General features: G+C 37.4%; 1 long non-coding RNA gene across 3 annotated transcripts in view; it reads right to left on the reverse strand.

Annotated features, from left to right (window-relative positions):
• Nucleotides 1–12,673, reverse strand: part of LOC109452776 (uncharacterized) — a 162,518-nt gene that overhangs the window by 138,959 nt on the left and 10,886 nt on the right. The window lies entirely within an intron of this gene.

Consider the following 12,673-nt stretch of genomic DNA (forward strand, 5'->3'; position numbering starts at 1 on the left):
GTAATTTCTAACATGGCTTAAAACCTCACCCAATACTGACAGCAATACCATATGTTTACAGACACTGCTCAGAGAGCAAGCCTGTTTCTGATTGTAATACAGCAAATATGGTAACTGATTGGTTCATTTCTGAATTAAAAATGCTGAACAGAAAACCAGTAGCACCAAACATATCTAATATTTTTATATGTACACAATTGCAATGCACCCAACAGAAGGACACTGGATTGAAATACGTTTTCTTTGGCCATGGGCAAAGCCATAAGCTTTCTGGGTCTTAGTTCTGAGGGGAAGGAAAAAAGAGCTGGGGTTTACAGATTTTTAAAATTTTTATTTAATAGACCAATTAAACAAAAAACCTACTAGCACACCATTCATAAATAATCTTAAAATGGGAAGGAAATAATCTCTGAATAAAAAAGCATCATTTAAACCAAATGCATCTAACCTGATTTTTTTTTTTTTTAAATCTGCTCCATTGCTCATATTTTTCTTATTTTGCACGGGGGTGTAAAAACTTGCAGTTAAGTCACAGCCTCTTGATTGAAAACAACTCCTCTTGATAACTTCTAAGTTCTTTACAGATCAAAAGTGCTATAATTTTGTGATTCTAAACATTAATTTACATTCTATGTGAAAAAGTGATTTGTAAGGAATTTTAAAATTCGGCCTCTCTTATTTCTTTCAGGTTGCCAACAAGTGGGTCCCAGAAAGGGGGTGTGGGCATTTTACCATCCAACAGCCACTGGTGAAGGCCTCCTATGGCCAGCACTGGACTGTGCAGTGGGAACACAGACAAAAGGCATAGCTTCTGCCTTTGGGGGTTCTCATCCAGAGAGAAACAGGATACTAAAATAGGGGTACAAAAGTGACACAATACAGGAGGTGTGCTTGGAGACATGGGGCCCTTAGGAGCAGCACCTTACCCAGACTGGGGTGGAGATGCTAGTGGGCCAGATCTTCTGGAGAAGGTGATCCTTAAACTGAGTCTTGAAGGACAGGACGAGTGTTAAGCAGCTAAGGATGTGAGCAAATGAGCAACCTGTGTAAAGCTAACGTGCATCAGAAATCATAGATAATCCTAGGAACTCCACACGTCCTAGCAAGTTCCAGCAAGGCGAGAGTCTGTGAGTTGGAGGATTGTTGAAAACACTGTAGAGGCCGGCAAGTGGCCAAACCAAGGAGAATCTACAGTGCTAAGTTAGGGACTTAGGACTTGATCCCCAACACATTGGGATGTCACTGAAATATTTTAATCAGGGGAAGAGACTGAGGCAGTCTTACTGTTTGCCTCTTCCCCCACTTCAAATTCAAAATAGAGCTGTAAGTTGAAAAGAACCTCAAGGTGAGAAATTCCTATGTTGCCTTTATTTTTTAAGAATGAAGATAATGGAGCACAGGCTTGTTAAAAACGAATTGTAACAGTGTAGAAGTGCATAAAATCAAAAAGGGAAATTTCAAACCTCCCCCACCCCATCCCCTCAACTAAATCCTACTCCCCAAATAAACTCATCATTATGAGTTTCATGTAAATCCATGAATATATTTTCTAAATATATACAAAAGCATTTATATATAACAGATATTTTTATGAGTTCTCTTACAATGTATTGTGCTACCTATGTCGGTCTTCAACTTGCCTATTTCTCTTAATATACTCGTATTGTTAGTATAGATTGATCTTATCCTTTTGGGCTTCATAGTATTCCACTGCATGGTATGGGTATGTTTCAAACGTATTTAACCACTTCCCTGTTGATGGTCATTTAGACAGTTCCAAATGTTCTAGTCGTTGGTGCAATGAACATCCTTGACTCTGCACACCTGTTTGTTATCCTAAAGGATAGTTTCTTAGGATTGGGATTACTAGGTTAAAAGATCTAGGCATTTAATTTTGAAAGCTACTGCCTAGTTGCTCCCTAAAAAGTTGTTCCATTTGATGCTCCTCGAGATTATACGACAGTGCTCATTTTCCCTCATGATGGCCAAGCTGGGCATTATCAAGCGTTTGAATCTTTGCCAATCTGATAGATGAAAGATGTTATCGCATGGTTGCCTCAGTTGGTTGTTAGAGCTTGACCATTTTTTATATACTTATTGGGTAAATATATTTATTTTTGTCTACGAATTGCCTTTTTACAAACTCTATAGCTCAGAGATTCTTAATCTGAGATCCCAGAGCTCCAGATATATGATATGAAAATTTCTGTGTGTATTGGATGTGCATTATTCTCAGGATAAGACCCAAGGGACATTAAGAAACACTGAATTTAAGCTCTGTAGCTGAGAGAAAAGTATGGAAAGAAAGAAGTAGGGCTAGAAGGATGTAAAACGAGTGAGGGCAGAGTTCTGTAACTGGTTATGTGTATGTACACACACACACACACACACACACACACAACCTTTTATATTATCTTACCCTTGTCTATACTGGGTTTTCCCAAAAGCACTCCTGTAATGCAGGAGACCCTGCTCGCTGCGCCATTTGTCATGCAGGGTGGCCTGTGGGGTCTCTGCTCCCGCTCCCCATACAAGAATGCAGGATATGGCGAGGCCAAAAAGGAACACCCACGGAGCCATAGGTAGGGGAGTCATACCACTATATTCTCTCTGGCGGCACTATACTCTCAATGGGGGCTGGATCCACACTGTCCGCAAACCGCCATCCACGCTTGCCAGCCCAGCCACCATCTTCTTGCTAGCCCCCATTCTTTCTTTCTCTCTGCTAGCATAGCCACAGCAGTTATATTAGTGGCCAATGGCTCACTGGTTACAGCTGACGGCCAACTAGCCACAGCTTATGGCCATCCAATCACAGTTGATGGCCATTTACTACCTGAGTGAGCCCCTGTCTATGTGAAGCCGAGAGCCTGGAAACTGCTTTCTGGGGCTCTGCCCCCACAACTCCCTCTCTAGAAGGCCCCTCAACCACACAGAAGCTACTAGATCATTATAGACTGGGCTCACTTCTTACTAATATTTGTAAATATGTATCGCAGAGAATGCTGATAAACAACTCAAGACACTTCTTTCTTTATAGTTTGGTTCATAGAAACATTCGAAAACCTTTTACAAACAAGCTGTAACCTATTTACTTGAAATCACAGAAAAGCCATTAACCTCAATTTTATCTCCTAAATATTTCTCTAACTTACCCACATCTCTTCACCTTCACTCCATCTTGCTTTGACCACTGCAGCACTCGCCTAACTTACCTCCCATGTCCTCTCTGCCATACTCCCTAATCCACCTGAGCTGTCTTTTCATTTCAACATCCCCCAGTTTACAACCCTCTCATGGCTCCCCTTTGCTCTTGGGCTATAGAGCCAAACTCTTAACATGGGAGCCCACCCGGAGCTACCTGGTCTGCTCCACCTACCTCCTCTCCACCTTCTCTTCTGTGATACTAAGTCCCTGCCCGCTCCTCCTGACTCCAGCCACCCCTGCTGGAGCACTCAGGCCTTCTCCTTCCCCTTCCTGACCTTTGTTATTCTTTTTCTTCTGCTTGAATGCTCTTTCTCCCACCCCTCTCTTTCACTGTCTTAACTTCTACTCAGCTTAAAAATAACTTCCCTAACCTCCCAGGCCAAGTCCTGTGCTGCTGGCTCATGCTTTCCTAGCACTCTCCTTTTTTTTTCTTAGCAGTTATCCCAAATTTGCAATTACATAGTTCATTAACATCTGCATCCACTCTGGCAGTTGAGCTCCATGAAGACAGAAATAAGATCTGTTCTTTTCTTCGAAATCCCAATGCTCAGAGCAGAGCTGACACAGAGCAGGTAATCAATGAGTGCTGTTGAAGGGAGGGAGAAAAAGATGCTACTATAAATGGTCCCTTGTAGGCCTTTATTTTTCTCTATACTTTCCTTCAAATATGAGCACATACTAATTATGTCCTGGATACAGAAATTTGCTAACTTATTCAGGTCATTCCAATTATTTATCAGGAATCTATTGTGTAGTACTAAGCACTTTTCCAAGAGCTGGAAGAGAGATACTACACTGAAAAAAAAAACAGACCAATCCTCTTCTCCTTGAGCTTACATTCTAGGAGGAGGAGGAAACAGATAGTAAACACAATAGATAAGTACATTATATAGTATATTTAGAAGGTGAAAAGTGCTGTGGAGAACAGCAAAGCAGGGTAAGTTGAATGGGGAGAGCAAAGAAGAGGGAGTTAGCCTCCATTCACTGTATGTTAAAAAAATTAGGTTGGGGGGCGGCCGGATGGCTCAGTTGGTTAGAGCTGGAGCTCTTAACAACAAGGTTGTGGGTTCAATTCCCACACGGGATGGTGGGTTGCGCCCCCCCCCCCAACTAAAGATTGAGAATGGCAACTGGACTTGGAACTGAGCTGCGCCCTCCACAACTAGATTGAAGGACAATGACTTGGAGCTGATGGGCTCTGGAGAAACACACTGTTCCCCAATATTCCCCACCCAGAATTTTTTTTTAATTAGGTTGGATAGACTGACGTAGAGGGGGTATAAGTACTCTTATGAAATTTATAGTAATAAATTTGAGAAATACATATATACTGCTCCATATTAACCTTGGTACTGTGTACACCCGTGAGTGAGCTGCATGGGGCAGAGCGGTGGCGGGTTTGCAGGAGCTCCTCCCACTTCAACATCTTCTTCAAAAACTTCATCTATTTAAATGTTCCTCTTTTCCTCTGAACCCTCTCCTCCTCCCTGGCAAATTTAGTGGGTCTTTCTTCCATGTTCCTATAACTTGTTGGTCATCTCTGTACCATGTCATTCTTCTCCTTGTCCTGTAACAATTTATCTTCGTATGCATCAGCTCCACTAGAACACAGGAACTCCTCAAAGACAGGGACCATGTCCCAGCATCCAAAATCTGATCATTTCCAGCAGTCGGTAATATAGAAAGTGCTCAAAGTATTTGCTAAATGAGTGAACATAGGAATGGATAATGAATGAACAGAGATAGTTATAATGAGTGTAGCTATGGCAATCAGAACGCATCTTATCTTGGCAGCCTGAGTTCTCCAGAAAATTCTCCACATTTGTGTATGATAATCTTCAGCACTTCCGGCTCCCAAGAATATTGGATAAGTCACAGTATATCTTTTTTGCATTCTTTTTGTTTTAATCTATCTGGTCTCTATATTTAAAGTGGTTTTCTTGTACACAGCATGTAATGGAATCTTACATTTTTATCTAGTCTGACAATCTTTTGAGTTTTAATTGAAGTCTTTAGACCATTTACATTTCATATAATTTTCAATATGATTGAGTTTAAATTTACCACTTACTATTGGTGTTCTATTTGTCTCATCCTTTCTCTTCTTTTTTTTTGTTACCTTTCTCTTCTTTTCCTACTTCTTTTGAATTGTTACTTCTTAATATTTCATTTTATCTTCACTGTTGGTGAGATATATCTATCTATATATACACACATATATATCCTTTATTTTTTTTTTATTTTTTAGTGATTGCTCTATACACTATGCATTTTTAACTCATAATATATGTTCAAATAATATTATGCTACTTCATGTATAGCATACAACCCTTACAACTGTAGACTGCCATTTTCCCCATCCTGTCCTTTCAGCTACTATCATACACTTTACTTCTACCTATTTGATAAATCTCAAAGATACATTATTATTTTTTCTTTATATGGTCAAATTAACTTTAAAATTTTTTTTAAAGAAGCAAAATATTTTCTATTTGCCCATATATTTATCATTTCTGGCACATTGTATTTCAAGCTTTCAGTTTGTATCATTTTGCTTTGGTTGAATAATTTCCTTTAACATTTCTTGCAGTATATATCTGCTGGCAACACATTCCTCAAGTTTGGTTTGTCTGATAAACTTTTTATTTCACCATTGTTTTTGCAGGATTTTTTCATTGGATATAAAATTATAAGTAGACTTTTTTTCTTTTAGTATTCTAAAGATGTTATTTTATTGTCTTTTGACTAGCAAAATTTCTGAGGTAAAATCTGTTGTCATTCTTATATCTGTTTCTCCATAGGTAATATTTATTTTTCTCTGACTGCCTTTTTTGTTTTAATGGAATACGGTCACACCAATTCTCTTATGTATTGTCTACAGCTGCCTACACACTATAAAGGCAGAACTGAGAAGTGTGATGGAGACCATATGACCCACAAGCCAAAAACATTTGCTATCTGTAAATTTAAGGAAAAGTTTCCAACCGTTGCTCGAGTATCTTTTACTCCAAGGGTAGTTCAAACCTATTACTAAGGTATGAGTACTTTAAGGTCTCCACTGAATGTTCTAAGGATGAATGAGGACTCACCCCTTTAGCTAGTTAGACCCCAAACATTTTCCCACTTGGTGTGGGATTTATTCAGCTTACAACTCCTCAGTCTTTTCTGCCCAGCCTCGTGGTGTATCATTTTATACTTGTGTCCTAGTATTCAGCAAAAATACAAGAGATTCCTATAGCTATTTCTGGGGCTCTTTTTCTACATAACATCCTCTTTCCCAGAACTCCGCCCCACTACTTATTCCTAGCCACCTTAGCCTCCCCAAACTCCGACCTCCATCTCATCAACTCAGCAAGGTTGCCAGGATCTATTTGGTTCCCCTCTTTCTGGGTCTACAGTCTAGAAATTGCTTCCAGGCAGAAAGCCAGTGTAATTATTGAACTCATTTTGTTTCTCTTCTCTCAAGGATCACAGTCCTATGCAGACTGTTGTCCAGTGTCTAAAAGCTATTGTTTTTTATTTTATCCAGCTTTCTAATTATTTGTGGTAGGTGGTAAGTCTGGTCCTTGTTACTCCATCATACCTTGAAGGGGAAATCCCCTTCACTTATCTTTTGATAGGTGGAATTTTCTAGATAGTACACACTGGTTCTTTAGACTTTCCAAAGGAGATTTGTTGAATTTGACTGGCTTGTGTGGAGATAGAGAATTAAGTGAAAAACTTTTCCTGGTGGGTTTGCCTAAGTAGTTGATGATATACTATATTATTGCTGACCTGGATTTCTCATGTCCAGGTTATGACAGGAAGAACAGGCTACGCCAGAAAGGACAGAAATTACTTTATAGGAGAATCTGAAAGCAGATTAATCTTGAGCTGTGCATTTCTAAACTCATTTGTGCATTTATATCAGGGGTACAACAAACCTATTAGTAGGCCTAGAGAGGATGTGCCTCTTTTAAAAACATGTGAAAAGTGTACAAAGTGATCACCATCAGCTCCAGATGCTATGCTGAGTTAAACAGATAAAATTGTCCAACTCTAGGAGTTTATAGTTAAAAGAAAGAACTGATCCAAAATATACATAGGAGATAGATAGGTAAGATAGATAGATAGATAGATAGATAGATAGATAGATAGATAGATAGATAGATAGATAGATGTTTATATTAGTGGCATTTCTTTATTAAGGGATGAAACTCCAATTAGCTGGCAAAAAACTCATTAATTTTCTTGTACCTCATTAGAAAAATGTGGGGAAATAATTCATTTGTTCAAAATAGGATGAGAAATGATTGTTTAGACAAAGGTGAAGGTAGTTACAGAAAGGCATAACATTGAAGATGTGAGTAAAAGACATGAGATTCAAGAATCAGATAAAGGGGCAGAAAGTTAAAGCAGTCAAAAAAGAAAAAAGAAGAGTAGAGAGAAGATGGAAAAGTAAAGGAGTCAGGGCACAATAGCGCCAGGTTCATAGTAGATGCTCAATGAAGGTTGGATGGATGGATGGATGGATGGATGGATGGATGGATGGATGGATGGATGGACAGTCAGAAGAATATAATAGAAAAAGATAAATGTGATGACAGAGGGTGATAATTCAATCTTATTATAGACAAAGAAGAAATAATGGAGATAGAGGGAATTGTAGTGATGGGTTTTGTAGCATGGCAATTTGTAACTATTTTAAGTGCAAATAAGTTTTCCTAGCTAACTCATATTTAAGATCTCAGATCAAAACTCACTTCCTTAAAGATGTCTTTTCTGACTATTAATGTAAATTAATTCACCTGTTTTTTCTTCTCATGATTCTCTATATTCTTCCTTTATAAGACTTATCACAGTCTGTAAACAAATATTTTTTGGTGACGATTTGTTTAATATCTGTTCTCCCACTAGATTATAGGTTCCATGAGGGGAAGAACTATGCCCTATTTTTTACTAACAACTGTGTCCTCGGGGTCCGGCATAAAGCCTGGCACATATTAAGCTCCCAAAAATATTTGTTGATTGAATGCACAAATAAGCACATAAATGAATGAGGTTGGGACTTGTGGAGATGCAGAGCTGTGAAGCCTATCCAGTCTTTTGATGATTAAAGTATATTCATGTGTACAGGTAAAGTACACATGTGTAAAGTAAAGTACAGGAGTGGCTGTACTGAAATATAAAATGCCCTGGAATTGGAGTCAGAAAGTCTGAGTTTAACACCAGCTTCTGCTATTTACTTGTTGTGTTCACAAGGGCAACTTAATATATCCAAGCTTTTGTCTTCTGATCTCTTAAATGAGGAAAATATACCTCACATGGTTATGAAGCTTGAATAAAAAAAAGTGTTCAGAACTTCTCAAAGGTTTTCTCCCAAAAACCCCTCAGGAAGGAGGGGGGTGTGGTTCACATCTCTTGAACTGGAGGCACACTGAAAACAAAAGCAAGTTCTTTGAAATAGGTTTCATCTTGAAAGTTCATGCAAATTTTGTATTTTATACCATATAATGTTTCAATGTTTAAATTATTTTAAATTATTCACTGATAATTTACTTAATTTTTTCCCATAAAATAATTGAATACAATTGATGCTCATAAACATGCACCACAGTATCCTTTGGTTTTCCATACTTATGAGAAGCAGAGATTTATGTGAAATGGTCTGCCACGTAACAGAAGATTCTCCATAATGTTCGCTGAAGCTGAATCTGTCCACCAGAGGAGCAGCATGGTTGAATCAACAGGCAAAACAAATAATATGAGGGGGATTCCCTTCATAGAGCAGGGCGAGGTGGGCTTGCTAGTCTGGAGAGAGATCAAGGACATAGGTCAGAAGCAACCTGCAACTTCATTTGAATGTAGCTAATCAAAAGGAAATTATCATTGCTCTATAAAATGTAGGATTTACATAATAGATAATTATATGTTTATTATAAATAATTATGGTTATTTATAATAATGCATTATATATAATGTTATTACATAATATAATGTATTAAACTATCTACAGAGAGAAAAACATACTTAATCATCAAACATTACTCCTATCTTTGGTTTTATTCTTAGAACCTATTATTAAAAAACAAACAAACAAACAAACAAAAAACCTTGCACTCTCTATATTAACATCCAGAAATTGATTGGGTCTGAATCTGAATTATCCATAGATATATGCCCTACACATTTCCATTTCCAAGGTTTCAACCCAATGAAAACATTAAACACAGTACCATTAAAGAAAACTCCTCTATGAACCAATGTGGTCTGTCCTCAGTTTCCTCATTGTGAACAGGGAATACCAATACTTACCTCAGCCTGGTTGAACATTAAATGCAATGATGCACATGAACGTGTCTGGTACAGTGCCTGGCACACTGCAACCAGGCCCACCCAAGTTCTAGGCTTTATTCACTGCTTTACCATTAATGCCCACTTGTTGTAGGTAGAATCATGCACCCCCACCCCACCACAAAATTCATCTGTTGAAGTCCTAACCTCCAGTACCTCAGAATATGACCATATTTGGAGATAGGGGTTTTATCAAAGTAATTAAGTTAAAATGAGGATTACAGTGAGCCTAAATCCAATATGACTGATGTGCTCATAGGAAAAGGAAATTGGGACACAGACAAGTACAGAGAAGACAATGTAAAGACATAAGGAGCAATGGCCATCTTTAAGCCAAGGACAGAAGCCTGGAACAGATCATTAGCTCACAACCCTCATAAGGAACCAACTCTGCTGACCACTTGATCTCAGACTTCCAGCCTCCAGATCTATGAGAAAATAAATTTCTGTTGTTTAAGACACTTAGTCCGTAGCAGTCTTAGAAAACAATATATCACTAGAATAAAAGGTCCATGAGGGCAGAGATTTTTCTTTTTGTTCAGTGATGAACAATGAGATATTAGAATAGAGCCTGACAAATAGTAAGCACCTAATAAATAATTGTTCAACTATCACAGAATTGTCTAGTCCTGTACTTGGCACAAAATATTTAGGAAATATTTGAAGATTTAATAAATGATTCTATTTCCTAAAAACCAATTAGAACATAGTCTGAAAAAAAAAAAGTTATGTAAATGTATTCATAGAAGCATTGTAAAACTTTAAATATTAAATCACACTTAATAAATCACCTTGGTTGAAAAGGGCAAAAATGTCATGAAATTCAAGCAAAAATGTCATGAACTTCCCCACTCCTTGGCCTAAATTTAAGCACTGTAGCACATAGCTCTCATTTGCTTTTGCAACCTCTTTGCCCAAGTCCTCCACACAGGACCCCTTTACTGGAATCACAGTCGTCTCTGCATCACTTCCAGACACACCAACCTTCTAGGCTCAGCTCAAATCCCTCCTCCCACATGAAGCCTTTCCTGACCCTCTAAAGCCAAAGTGATACCACTCTTTATTTGGACTACTTAAGGTAAATAAATATATATACCACTTACTTTCTCATACCATTAATTCTTTTTCTGCAAAGATATCTCTCTGGTTTCCATTTTAGATTTGAAAGATCTCTGAGGACAGGGACTTCTAAAATTACTTAATTCTACCCCCATCTAAGTAGGGGGTCCAGCAAATATTGTAGATTTTTAATTAAGTCATTGGAAAACAGCCTAGTCAGCATTCACACTCAACCCCAGGCCTGACAGTACCAAGAGTCCGAAAGGTACTGGCAAATCCAAGTCTCTTTAACAACTTGGGCACAAGTCCTACTAAGAGTGGGTAATGGAGAGTTGCGATTAACATAGTTAGCAGTGGTGCTGGGACATCCAAAAGCATCACCAATAATATCAGTCTAATAAACCTATATCATGCCTTATTTTTAAATAATGCCTATTTGATCAATGCTGGACGTTTCCTTTCTAAGGATTGTTACTAATCTTTGCTCGAGCTGTTTTATTGATCAAATAGCCACTTAACCACAGATAACCAAATCAGCAGCAAGATTCAGAAGTACATTTGATCTCTGCCTCCTTGGGCTTTGGCAAAAAGCTAGTGTGTTTATGCAATCATAGGTTTAAAAAAAAAACTGTATAGAATTAATTACCTTTTTTTTTTTTTTTTTTTTTTTTACTGTCAGTGATTTTTCTAATTCCCTTGATATGAAACATGAGCCATTATAAGGAAAAGTCTCTTCTCTTGATTTAATGCAAAACATTTAGGGGAAATGAATATATTCCTCAAGTTGCTTTCTGACCACTTGATCTTGTCTTCATATGACCTTTAAAAAAATCCTATTGTAATGTTTCTTTTCATTTAATTGGATCCAAGCGATATGATAAAGATAATTGGAGGAGGGTCCTAACCTGATGTACAAGCATGGATTTCACCGTCTTTGACTATTTTAGTAAGTATTTCTCATTTAATCCCCAGTCTAACATTCTCCCCATTTTTATGTGGTATAAGAAGACCTTTTGAATAGACCTTTAAATTATAATATTTTAAATATAATATTTAATCATAATCCTTTCCTTGGGCAATTCAGCTCTACTAACACTATTTTGAGTAAAGCTCATATTTTCAGAAATATAACTCAGAGATACTAAAGCAAGTAAGTGATATGCAATAAGACATAAAATATAAAAATACAAATGAATACTATATGAATCAGAGTACAGGCATCCTTTTATAGATAAATAAAATCAAATGAAAAAGTCATTAAATGGTCAAGGAAATTAGTCATTGGGATAATATAGAACTGTCTATTAAGTATAAAGAGTTGTATCAGGAATTATAAAAAGATAAAGCCTTTATCCTCATTAGCTTACAACTAGTGGAGTTCAAGCTAACTGGAAATATAAACCACATGGGCGGCTGAAAGGGGAGTTAATTCTGGCGTATAAAAAACAGTTTATAAAAAATTTTGGAAGATTTCTCTGTTAGATTCAAAAAACTTTGAATTATACTCATTTTGTTTAAAAAAAAAACAATGATATAGGAAAAGACTTTCAAATAAACCAAACAAACTTTGCCGTCCTTCCCTAGTTTTCAAAGACTGAAATAGAAAGATCGTTGTCTGGAATTGAAATAACACAATCAACGGTGTTATTGGGGAGGGCATCTGACATAGCAGCAATCACTGTGTCTGAAATGAGACAATGCATCTTTGTCAGATCATCTGTACAAAATGATCTAGATTAAATTAACTGAGTTTTTTTTAAAGGCTCTAAATGTACTTTTGCTTCAAGTACAGAAGAGAGTAAAGGAAAATGTATTAAGGAATGTATCAAATTATGTCATCCAAATAGTACTACTCATTGGGTAGCACTACCATGTAATCAAAACGGCAAAGTTCCAAGGGCTGGACTTCGGAAAGGTACTTCCCAACACAACAGAACTGGGAACACCTTGAGGTATTTGATATTTTGTGAGGGAAAGCAAACTAAGATTCTAGTATCTCTCCCAGGGTACGGTAATAAATCCTTGTCAAGACTTTTCCTGTCTCCTCCTGAACCTTGGGAATGTCTTTAAGATG

Source organism: Rhinolophus sinicus, linkage group LG02 (assembly GCF_036562045.2).
Source record: "Rhinolophus sinicus isolate RSC01 linkage group LG02, ASM3656204v1, whole genome shotgun sequence".
NCBI lineage: Eukaryota > Metazoa > Chordata > Mammalia > Chiroptera > Rhinolophidae > Rhinolophus > Rhinolophus sinicus.